Below are 13539 nucleotides of genomic sequence, written 5' to 3' on the forward strand. Positions count from 1 at the left end.
GCTCAAGTAATGGATGTCTACACAATTACATCCAAGACGAGATGGAGTTCCTAGACATTTCCTCACTCGGTACGACGTATCGGTACACTATCAAGATTGAGCAGAAGTTTAAACAGAAGACGCGGGACTTTGGATCTGCAAATCCAAAGCAAGGAAAAGGCACCCCCAAACCACAAAACAAAGAACCAAGCCAAGGCAAGTCTACCCAGGACATCCCACTGAAGCCACAATCAAATAAAAACACCACGAAGATGATGAAGGACATGGGAAAATGGTTTGAGTTCCATAAGAGATCCGCTCACAATACAAGTGAATGTCGGGCCAAGCAATCATTGGTGGCTGAGTTGAAGGCTTTCAAATCACACACAGGTTCTGACTATGAATCAAATCCTAATAAGGTAACTGATAAAGGGAAGTAGATCATTAATGTGGAGCCCAGTTCCATCGTCACCACCACCAAGATCCAGAAGATTGAGCTTGAATATCCAGAGGAGGGGGAAAGCCTCTTCCACTCACAAATGTGGATGAAGGGTTCTCCACTACAGTTCATTGTCGATAGCACGAGCCAAAAGAACCTCATTTCAGCAGAGGTCGTGAAGTGGTTGGGCCTAAAGACTACAGCACATCCACATCTGTATACCATCAGGTGCTTTCACTAAGGACAATATCTTCACGTTATCCAGCAGTGTCGCCTTCCCTACAACATCAAGCCCTTCACGAATGAGGTATTGTGTGACATTTATCCTTTTGAAGTTTCTGATGTATTTTTAGGACAACCATACTTGTGGAAGTGACATGTTGTATATAAGTCTAGACCTAGCTCTTTGATTATTACTTTGGAAAATAAGTTGAATAGGATACCGAAGGTAGCCCCACCTACCGCTATCTCTTTGATCACTGTAAAGAAAAGTAGTAAGATCATTTCCCCATACCAAGAAATTTTTTCCTTATGATTTACCACTAGGCAAAGAATAAGGTTGTGGCCACGGCTTCCAAGCAGGGCTCCTCTGCACAACAACAACATATGGACAAGATCATGTAGGAGTACAGGGATATTTTCGCCTCACTCACAAGGGTACCTTAGCACTATCAAGTCAAATAGTCCATCGATATGACCCCGGGCACGTTTTTTCCCAATGGACCGATCTATTGACGCTCTATTCTGGAGAATAATGAGATCAAGAGGCAAATCCAAGAACTATTGTAGAAAGGGCACATCAAGCCAATCTCATCACCTTGTGGGAGCCTGATTGTATTGGTACAGCAGAAGGATGGCACCTGGAAGCTCTGTATTGACTATTGGGCGCTGAACAAGATCATTGTATGGAATAGGCACCCAATCCCGCAGATTGATGACCTTCTGGACCAACTCAAAGGGGTCAAATATTTTAGCAAGATTGACTTGAAGTTAGGTTATCACTAGGTGCTTATGGAACCCTCCGATGTGTGGAAGGTTTCCTTCAAATACAAGGAGGGCATTTTCGAATGTTTGGGCATGCTTTTCAGATTGGCGGACACCCCTACAACCTTCATGAGACTGATGGACCACATCTTGTGACCCTTCACCAATGCATTCATGGTGGTGTATTTAGATGACATCTTGATTTTCAGCCAGAGTTGGGAAGAGAATCTCCACCATATTCGACAAGTCCTTCAAACCCTGCAACAACACAAGATGTGTGCTAACTTGGATAAATGCATCGTTGGCCTAACCTAGGTTCAATATCTGTGACACATCATTGATGAGCAGGTTGTACATGTGGACCCATTCCAGATACAAGTCATTCGGGATTGGCTAACCCCAACCGCTCTAACAAAGCTCAGCAGCTTTTTGGGTCTTGCCAATTTCTACCGTAGGTTCGTGTTGGGGTTCTCTCATATCACTTGGCCTTTAATTCAACAAAAATAATTCACCGAGTTGAACATTCGCCTATGTTATGCACCAGTGCTCACATTGCCAGACCTGCAACAACTATTTGAGATTGAGACAGATGCCTCTGACTATGTTATTGGTGTGGTTCTGACTCAAAATGGGCATCCAGTGGCTTACCACAGTGAGACACTTTCAGACACAGTTTGAAAGTACCCCACTTATGACAAAGAAATGCATTCCATTGTACAGGCCTACCGTCAATGGAATTATTACATTCTAGGGAAGGAAATGATCATCCACACAGACCAGTGGCCTCTATAGTTCATACAGACACAAGTGAAGTTGTAGAACGATCGCCATCAGAATTGGTCCACATATCTGCAACAGGTACATTTGAGCATTAAGTATAAGAAGGGCAATACCAATAAGGTTTTTGATTTCCTCAGCCGACCATCGGTCATGGCGCTAATCATTGTGCTTGACTCCTTTCGGCACGAGACATCAGGGTGGCCACATATTTACAAGAGCAATCTAGAGTTCGGCAACATATACTAGACACTCCTGGAAGGGAAGCAAGTTCCAAAATTTCACCTTCAGGATGCACTAATTTTCCACTTGGGACACATATGTGTTCCTTCAAGTGAGCGTGCCAAGATGATTTGGGAGGTGCAATATAGTTAGTTCGTCAGACATTTCGGAGTAGAGAAAACAATGGCAGTATTGCAGAAGTATTTTTATTGGCCAAAACTTCGTCAGGATGTTGGGAAGTACATTAGATCCTGCAACACCTGCGTCATTTTTAAACCAACCATCAAGAAGCAAGGCATGTATACTCCTCTACCTACTCCTAGTCAGCCTTGGGAATCTGTCTCCATGGATTATATGTCAAGCCTTCCTTCTACTAATCATGGCAATGATTGTGTTTTCGTTGTCGTCGACAGGTTGTCTAAGATGACCATCATGGCAGCCTGCAAGAAGAGTATCACAGAAGAGGCCACTGCTAAGCTCTTCTTTGAGTGAGTGTGGGTACACTTTGGGATCCCACAGTCCATTATCTCAGATTGAGACAGCAGATTCATGAGTGCATTTTTGTCAAGTCTTTGGTCGATGCTAGATACAAAACTTATTAAGTCCATGACTTTCCATCCCCAAACTGATGGCCAAACATAGGTTTTCAACAGGATGATCATACACATTTTGCGCATGTACAACTCGAAGCATCCAAGCACATGGGATGGAAGTATGCCCTCTGTCTAGCATAGCTACAACAGATCTATCCACAGCTCAGCAGGCCACAACCCCTTTTAGGTAGGGCTGGGATTTTAGTCATTATGCCCCATTGATGTGGCCATACCATTTGTAGCCAATCAGGTAGATTCGTCTCACATGCAGTCTGAAGCTGAAAGGGATAACAACTTCATTCAACGTATTCAACACATCTGCCAATAGGTCCATGATATATTGGACAGAGCCAATGCTAAGTACAAGCAGCACCATGATCAACATCAAGTACTGCACAAGTTCCAGATGGGCGACAAAGTTTGGCTTCATTTGCAGAAGGGGCGCCTTGTTGGACTCCACCGCAAGCTTCACCTACTCCACTATGTGCCATACACCATCACCAAGGCCATCAGTGATAATGCCTTCGAGCTCAGCATCCCACCGTTCCTTGGTTTGCACCTAGTGTTCAATGTTGATCACCTTCAGCCATACTTTCCACCATTGTTGGACACATATGACATTGCAAAATAGCTCACACCAACAGAGATCAACTCAAACTACATGGAAAAGGCCACAACCAATCAGATCATGGGCACACAATCAAGAACACTCACTAACAGAGGATATAGTTATAGCGAGTTGTCAAAGTAGGTCAACTCCTTCACCAAGGCAAGTGGTTCAAGAGGGACCAGGTTCAACAAAAATTTCCTCACCTCATGAAGGCTTTGCACGCAATGGGGACCATTGCTTCCTAAGGGGGGGAGGAGTGATCCAGGTGGATATTGGTGGCCACCCACCTATTCCACCTAGACCCCCCAGTCAATTTCATTTGTTTCCTTGTTCATTTCAGCATTTACTATGTTTAGTAGTTTTTCGGGTCCTAAACTTCCGGAGTAGTTTCGACCCCTTAAACAACATTTTTTGGGGTTCGCGGCAGGCCCATAGCCATAAGAAGGGGCTTGTAGCAAAACCTGTAGTACTCGGCAAGACCTTTCCAACAAGGTATTGTACGCGCCAAATAGAGATAATATGACCAAGTTACGACCCCGGGAAGTTGGTTTCCCAACTAACCCCAACGGGGCCCACAAACTCTTGGTGTTACTTCTCCTGGGGTTAGGGTTTTGGTTGTTTATGGTTTTATCATGTTTTCCAATAATAAATAGGCCCTTAAGCCTCATTTTAACATAGTTCAGAGGCATCTAGCCACCACATCTCTTCTCAAAGATAAGCTACGATCGCCCGAGTTATCTTATTTCCATTCTGTTTGTAAGCATAGTTCAGTGTTTTTCTATTAATGAAATGAAGTTTTTTTCTGTTGCATCTCTGTGTTTATGATTATATATGTAAGTTTTTGTGTTCCTGTTTAAGTTTGGATCACAAACCAAGGCAAGTATCTTATCTCAGAAGCAAAATATCTTAGAGATATGCTGAAGTGTTTTGGAATGGAAGAATGTGTCATTGTGAACACACCTATGACTACAAAATGCAAACTAAGTAAATATGATGAATCCCCTATAGTAGATGCTACTCTTTACAGATCAATGATTGGAGCCCTATTATATTTGACAGCTTCACGACCATATATCATTCAAGGAGTGGGAATGGTAGCAAGATTCCAATCAGCCCCTAAAGAATCTCATATGCTAGTTGTAAAGAGAATTCTCAGTATCTGAAAGACACCATTGATTTTGGGTTATGGTTTCCTAAGAGCACAACACTTAGTTTGACAACATATATTGATGCAGTTTGGGCAGGATGTGTTGATGATCGGAAACATACTAGTGGAATTGCATTCTTTTTGGGAGATTGCCTTGTATCTTGTCTTAGCATGAAGCAATCATCCATATCTCTCTCCAGAGTTGAAGTTGAATACATAGCTATTACAAACTACTGTACACAAATTCTATGGATTAAGGAAGCTTGTAAGGATGTCAACACAGAAACAAATCAACCAATCACCATCTATTGTGACAACACTAGTGCAATCAATCTTTCAAAGAATCCAGTGATGCATTCAAAGACAAAACATATCCTAGTCAAATATCACTTCCTATGAGAGCAGGTTGCATAACAAAACATCATATTGGAGCATGTCAACACCAAAAAGAAAATTGCATATATCTTTACAAAATCACTTCCCTTAGAAGAATTTGAACGTCTTCATTAAAATATGGGGGTTATTTCACTTGCATCCCATTAGAGTATCTTTTTTAATGTAAAAAAAAAAAAGAGAAGTATGAAGACAAGAGAGAGCATAATAGTGACAAGGGGAGATAAAGTTGAAAGGGGGAGATTATTTCCATCAATGATAAAGGGGGATATTGTTGGATAAAGTTGTCATTGATGTTAATACTGCCATAAAATCTAGCCTTATTGAAGCATATTCTAAGCCTATGTACATAAATGAAACCTTAAACCCTAAATATTTATGACAAATATATGATGAAACCCTAGCACTAGATGATACCCTAACCATCTATGCAAACCCTAGGTCCATAAATGATGATGCCCTAATCATAAGAAGGATCCCTTTAGAAGACCATGCTAAGAAATCCTAAGGATTGTCATAGAATTCTAAATGTTGTCACAAATGAACAATTTATTCTTTACAATAGTGTCAATACCTTGAAATACCTCTTTCACCAGCTTGAAGAAGGTTTGAAGACCTTTCTACTGAAAATATATGTTGGGTGTGGAGCCTCATTATCTTATTTATTCAGAGGTATCACCGCATTGGACCATAGTTCTTGATAGGGTGGCAACGCCGCCCGTTTAATCGCCATCAGCGGGGGTATTGCCCCTGAAGCTAAAAATAGATGAAAAATTTCCTTGTAAAATATTGTAATTTTGTAGTCAATCTAAGTCGTTCATTAAGCGGATGATCTGACAGTAGAAGTTATGTTAATTTAAGGTTTTTTCCCTAGAAGGCAACCCTCGGTTTATATGAGGGAATTGTATTGTGACTGTGTATTGTTATTTTGAGCGAGAAAGAGAGAGGAGACTATGTCGGAGTGAAGAGGAAATTACAGTGGATCTGTTGTAGGTTGTATCTCTTCATTTTGTTGGATAATATAAAGGGAAGCACTAGTTGTTTCTCCATGGACGTAGGCCAAATTGGTTGAACTACGTATATTTGTCTCTCTTGTTTTATGTGTTTTTTGTGTTTGTGTTTGTGTTTGTGTTTCTGTAATGTTTTATGTGTTCCATTGCTCTGTAATATATATTTTTTTAACAATATACTCACCCTTTAAACCCTTAGCATTGAGGATAATTTATTTTTTTAAGTCTAAAAAATACACTTTATGTAAATCAACTCAAGTCGACCTCCATAAGTCGTGACTATTTTGAACAAATGAATTAGTATAAATACAAGTAATGGGAAGTTCAATTAAGCATCATCCTTGTTCACGAAAAAAGTACATTGCAGAACAAGGAGGCTAGTTCATAACTCGTGAACTAAAAGAGCTAAGAATAAGATCTTTGGTTGGTATTTTTTGTGATAGTTTTTGAAGACATTTTGAACTTGTGATATAGCACAAATTTTTGGGGAAGCTTTTGTACAAAAAAATCGAACATGTGATATTGTCATAGCTCATACTTTTGGGAAGGTTTTGCACAAAAAACTCAGACCTGTGATATTGTTATAGCTCGGACTTTTGGGAGGATTTTGCACCAAAACTCAAACCTGAGGTTTACATAGTTTGAACCTGAAGTTTGAATATTTTTTCAGACCTGAGGCTTCCAAAGAGATTTGGTCCTATGGTGACCTCTTTCTTTGGACCTATGGAGAATAACTTCAATCTTGTGTTGGGTTGTTGACTTCGTGACATCTACAAATTGTTGGAGCAGCAGACCTAGAACCTCAAGCTTGGACTTGTGATAACCTTGAAGAAGAAATTGTGGACTTGAAGAAGAAGTAACAATCTCATACTTATAACTCAAATTTTTTATAGTTCAAGTTTATTTTTGGACCTATTCTAGTGAAGACTTGTTTGCCATCAAAATTCGAACTATTGGAGACCTTTCATTTTGGACAAAGAAAACATTTGAAGTTGTAAATTATTCAGTGATTCTTGAATTGAGTTGAAGCAGACTTTATGGAAGCCCCTTTTGTTATATATATTGATTGGGCATTTATTCTACATTGATACTCCTTAGACTCTATAGTGATACTTCTTGGAATACCTTTAGCTACAGAACCTTATTGAAACTCTGAAGAAATGTTGAGTGCATGTTTTTTAAATAATTTTAAGCCTTGAAGGATATTTGATATGAAGATTAAATTGGAGAAATGGAAATAAGTTATTTAGTAAATATTTTTTGGATTGGTTTCCTTGTTTTTTAACAAGTTGGAGCTTGGTGGAATTGGTCTCCTGATTATTTATCAAGTTGGTGCTTGAGATTTTTTGAAAGAGGATTGGAGTCCTCATCAAAGATTGGAGTCTTGGAAAAATTTTGTAAAGGTTGGAACCTGAGGATTGAAGTCCTCATTACATTTTATTAATAAGATTATTTTCTTTTGTCTCTTATATTCTGGTTCAATTTGTAATAAAATTTTAATTGGCATTAATAACAAATGAAAGAAATATTGATTCACCCCCTTGTCAATATTTCCAAAAAGAATGCATACACTTGCTTCTCAATATTATTCCACTTTTATAACCTTTGTCCCTTTCCAATACCAAGATAAAATCCCATGGATTTGTTGATAGGAAACTTTGACAGGATCAAATGGACCTTCCAGAAGATTACCTTGGGAAAAAACCATGGTTTGGGCCAAAGTTTTTCTTTTTCTGCGCTTACAAGTAGTAATGCACCTCTCCCCTTTGGTAAGGGAATTATAACTCATGGCCTGAACACACAACCTACATTAACATAGCAATCAATGCTCCTCCAGTAAAGGAAACCTTCGTAACCCTATCTCCAAGCCTTGAAATTATCCAAAAACATTGTCAAACTTTGCTCAAACTTTCTCCAACTTCTACTCTTCCTTTACCAACACCTGAGGTACATGTCAAGATTTGATTTGATAAGGCTTTAATATCACCTCACAAACATTAGTAAATATTCTCCAATCGGCCACCTATGTCTCGTTAGTTGTCTTCACCTTCAACAGCTCCAGTCCTTGTCCATCCTTCTACAACTAATCGAGACCTTGTGAAAACTTATGAAACTCATATGAAATAATCAAGACACCTCTATAATCATAAGGATACCTAGAATACATTTCCTAATCATGAGGAAACATCCTCCATCCATGACCTAGCTAGGCACATAAATTCAGCATGCATACCAACAATGTTATATTATGACAAAATCATAATGACATGATGTGACAAAAGTGTGATAAACCCATGAAATAATGGAAAAGTTGGCATCCACGTTGAAATAAATTACAACACATCAGCCATAATGCCAACAATATCCCCCTTTGGACTAGATGTCAACCTCATGAAAAACACCAAGTCCTTCTCTCCCCCTTTGAGATCAAGGGTAAAAGGTAGAACCAAACTAGGAGAAGTACTCCCCCTGCAATGCTTAAAACTATAAATTTGATCTGTTATTGTGAATCAAATAGTTCAACTACAAGATATCACCATAAATTGTCCTTTCTCCCCCTGAGTATATAATATTGTACTTTCCAGTGATATACAATGTGAGTACATGGATTTATAAAGAAAATACATGGTTGCACATAAGCATATATTTCCCATAAGCATGACCAACACAAATAGTGACTCTATGATCCCAAGTTTACATCAATCACCCAAAGTAATAGGGATATAAACATGACATGACCAATGGCCCATACATGACTGAATTTTACAATGTTTGCAACATGGGTCGCTTCTTGACCAATACACCAAATATTGGACAATGATGATACATATGCATGATTAATTCATGGCATACATAAATAGAAGCACAATACATGGTAGCGCATGACCATTCTCAATACATAATTTCAACACCAACATAGGTGGGGCTCTCCTTAATGCGTGATCAACATTCAAGACATTATATCACAGTGATTACTTTCCATAAACAAGAGACTTATCAACATCATATGTGAAGTCAAAGAAGACCTCCAACATCACAAGTCATTAAGTATAATAGGACTAATCAACAACATATTGAATATCAACCAACATCAACCATGACATAGTGACAACATCATATATATCTTCCAAAAGTAATCAATGCATCGAAGAACCAATGTAAGAAGATTGATCACAACAACGATAATCATTAACTCATCATAAATCCTATCAACAATCTACAATAAACCAATATTAGATAAGTAGTGCCCATGTTTCTTTTCTGCTAATAATAAACTATAATGCCAACAATGAACCATTGGAAGCAGAGGAATGCTCCCCCTGAATCTATGTCAATCTTGTTCACAATAGATGCATAACTCATAAACACATCATGGATCAACACGCCCAAACATCAGATAGCCATCATCAAAGCTATACAATAAACCAATTTCATAACCATAATGAATTGTTGAAAGCATATGAGAAGCTCCCCTTGAACATGTCATATCTTTCCCTGAACACAACAACTTAAGCAGATGCAACATTAGTAGCATAAATCATCACCAAAAGAATAATAGATGAAATCATCATCAAGGTTGAAATAACACACATGCATAGCTCCCCTTGAGATCATGGACCACTGATCATGTGAACCTTATTGACATAAATGTATGCGGTCCTTTTAGAAATAAGCATCAGATATGATACATTGCCTTGGGGAATATCTTCCCCTACTTTGAATCATGTGAACCTTATTGACATAAATTTATGCGGTCCTTTTAGAAATAAGCATCAGATATGATACATTGCCTTGGAGAATATCTTCCCCTACTCTGAATCTGAAGTTGAGGAACTTGACTTCTTATTCCTACCTAAATTTTTCTTTAGAACATATAGATATTTTGCTTTTATGAATCCTTTTGCTATAACTTTTATAGTGTCTTCTTCTATAATTTTGCATCTAGTTAATGTAAATACAATTACATTCCCTTTATAACCTATTTTGCCTACACTTAAAATGTTTTAATTTAGCCCTTCAACCAATAATATAGTAGTTGCTTCTGTGTTCTTAATATCAAGATTAGCACTACCCTTTCCTAGTTCCTTTACAGGTGCATTATTTCCAAGAATAACCTTACCACTCTTGTTTTTCTTGAAAGAGATAAATTTGTTGTTATTTCTGTACATGTGATGAGATTGTCCCCTATCTATGTAACATTTATATTCTTATTCAAATGTGCATAGGGAAAGGCCACACTTTATTTATTTTCATTCCTTTTGCTTAATATGTGGGGTGCTAGTGATCCGTTTTTTTCAGGTCTTTTGATAGTAGTATTCTTGTCTGGTTACTTGTTTTGGATGGAATCTACTTATTGTCTAAAATATTTGTATTAATTCATTGACTTGATCTGCATTATTTTTCTACATGTCCAAACTTAGTACATGTATAACACCTTACATGACCAAAGAAGGGGGCAATAGAATCAAATTTTTATTCTTCACATTTCTCTCATTACAATCAATAACTTTGTGACCAAATGCATTGCATGTAAAACAATACCCCTTAAAGAAACTTGAGTACCTAGTAACTGATCATCTTCTTGTGGAGAGACTATTTACTTGAGGTCTGAATAATCTGCTTCAACATTTGGTTGCAATGTGTCCAAATTTATGACAAATAAAAAATTCAATATCATTAACAAAAAGAGAGAATGTATTGTTATTTATATTACTGGGAGAAAATGATTTCCATTGAAAATTCACTTTTCTCAATTGTTGGTTTGGTTGACTTCTTAATTATTTACCAGTATTTTCAAAGTTTTCTTTGTTAACCTCAAGATTGTTTGCACAAGCTCGTGAGCTAGATTCTCTCTTAACAGTTTCATTAAATCCAATGTTTGATTTGATTGAGGGGGATCTTTGACTATTAAAAAGATTGTCCAATATCCTTGTACTATCATGAAATTTCAAATGTTTTTTCCTTTTCTGCTAATTTATCTTTTAGAATGCTTACCTCAACCTCCATTCTTTGACACTGATTCCTTCTTCCATTTTTCTTCCTTCTTCCAATTGTGTTCTTAACTCAATAATTTCTTCTTTAAGCCCATAAAATACTTGTTTTAGCTCCTCATTTCATTTGTTTGAATTTTCTAGATTTGTTCTTAGAGAGATGATCTCAACTTCAAGTCCTTCACAATATCATTTCTTTCGTTAAGTTGTTATGTTACTATTGCAATATTTATTGATTCATCATGGTCAGTGATTTTATATTCCTACAACTTATTCTCAAGATTGTTTATCATTTTCAAGGCATAAATAAGTTTTCTTCTAAGTTTAAATACTTCCTCTAACCCCTCTTCTTATGAATTAGTAACTCCATCTGAAAAGGTTGTTTCATGGTCACACTCATCTTCTAATAAACTACAATTTCCTTCAGTTGCATTTGATGTTTCAGAGAGAATATTACCTATTGGTTTTCCTGATGAACAAACTTCCTTTGTTACTAGTTTTCTTCTCCTTCATGGATTTCCAGCAGATTATCCCATATCTCCTTTGTGGTTTCATAGTGCATAATTTTCTCTAATATTGAACTAGGTATGTTACAAAATATTTCATTTAATACCTAACTATTCTTCTAGAGTTCTTGTCTTGAAGGTGGAGTTTTAGTATAACGATTATAGAGTAAATTCCAAACATCAGATATGAGGGATATTGTCCTAGACTTCATCTTTTCTTTCCAATCCTGATAATTAGCATCATCAAGTACAAGCATACCTTTATTATCTATAGTTTTTTACTTGAATTGTTTTGTTATTGATTTTCCTTTACCTATGATTGTTGATATTGTCATGGCATCAGATACATCATTGTCACAACTTTCTTGACTTCACCTATTCCTTTGTGTTTCCTTCTTATGTTTCCTCTAATAGTCCTTGATATACTCTCAAGTGGTTAAGCTTTACTAGATAGACCTTCTCTTATTCCAATTGTTAGAAATACCGAGAGGGGGGGTGATGAATTAGTATCTCATACCCAATCAATTTTTACTTACTTTATACTTTTCTTTTCAAATTCATCTTATCCATTATTTATTTACTAGCACAATGTATTATAGATATGAGAATATTCAATAAATTATGAGTAGTTTACATAAGAAAAGGTAAACCATAGAATTCAATCACTTCAACACATGGGGACACAATATTTTTAGGTGGAAACCCAATTTTGGAGAAAACTACATCAAGCCATACAAGCCAAAACTCTCTTTGAATTAAGACACAACCAAATCTACCCTTCTCAATTCATATCAATATGAAATATATTTGTCAAAGCCTTCTTCAATAGTAGCAAACTCAAACATCAAGTTCCTTCAACTAGACAAATCATAACACCATCACCATAGGTTCATATTAATGACAAGCAGCATCATATAACATATACAAGTATTTTCCATACCAGGTTCTGACACATATGTCTCTACATCATTCAAGAAACAACCATTACCAACATGTAGATCAATCAATAGAGAATTTCATTGGCATCAATCCTCTGACACAAATATTTTGTTAGCTAGAAAAAACATCAAGAATATTATGTCTTAAATACCAACCTTGAAGAGCCAAGAAACCTTAGCCATAGGACAACACATAACATATTTGTCAAGCAAGTCAAACAATAGTGGGAAAGCATACATGAACCTCTGTCATTCTATCACATTTGTATTTGCATACATTATGTCATAATTTTCACAATAGTAATGAATACAAGCATCGGCATGTTTGCATCAATTCATAGGCACACTTAGCATAAGAATCACAAACTCTATCATCAATACAAGATCTAAGGAATCAAGAAATTTTTTCCATATAGTTCTCAACATTCAATATCTTTTCCAATCAACAAATCAAATATTAGAAAACAAGCAACATACAAGAACCTTTGTATTCATTTTAATACTAAGCCTTTGCCACACTGATACATTAATTCCTTCATAAACCATTGTCAAACCCCTGTCACAATGTTCAATTTTTCAAGAATAAGATTCTCAATCTTTGTATACATGTTTTGAAAAATCCAAGTGCCAAGCAAACTAGGTCATAGAGTCTGTCGTTTTCAACACACTGATTTGCATATACCACTCACTGCATGCATTGTCAAAACATGCACAATTATGTATACATTGAATTCTATCAGCACTACTTAGAAATAAGAACCTGTCAACTCAAGCATAGAACATATACATTCACATTAAAAAAGAAGAGATCCAAAATTCCTTTCCAACTCTGCAAAATATTTTAACATTCACCGCAAAATGGTCTCAAAACACTATAATCAGTTAGATGCTACACATAGTCTCTTCCCTGCTCTCTGCATTCTCACAATCATACCTGAAAAAAAAATAAA

The sequence above is a fragment of the Pinus tabuliformis genome, chromosome 9 (genome assembly GCF_031772625.1).
Source record: "Pinus tabuliformis cultivar Carrire ecotype Pingquan chromosome 9, CPIR1, whole genome shotgun sequence".
In the NCBI taxonomy this organism is placed as follows: domain Eukaryota; kingdom Viridiplantae; phylum Streptophyta; class Pinopsida; order Pinales; family Pinaceae; genus Pinus; species Pinus tabuliformis.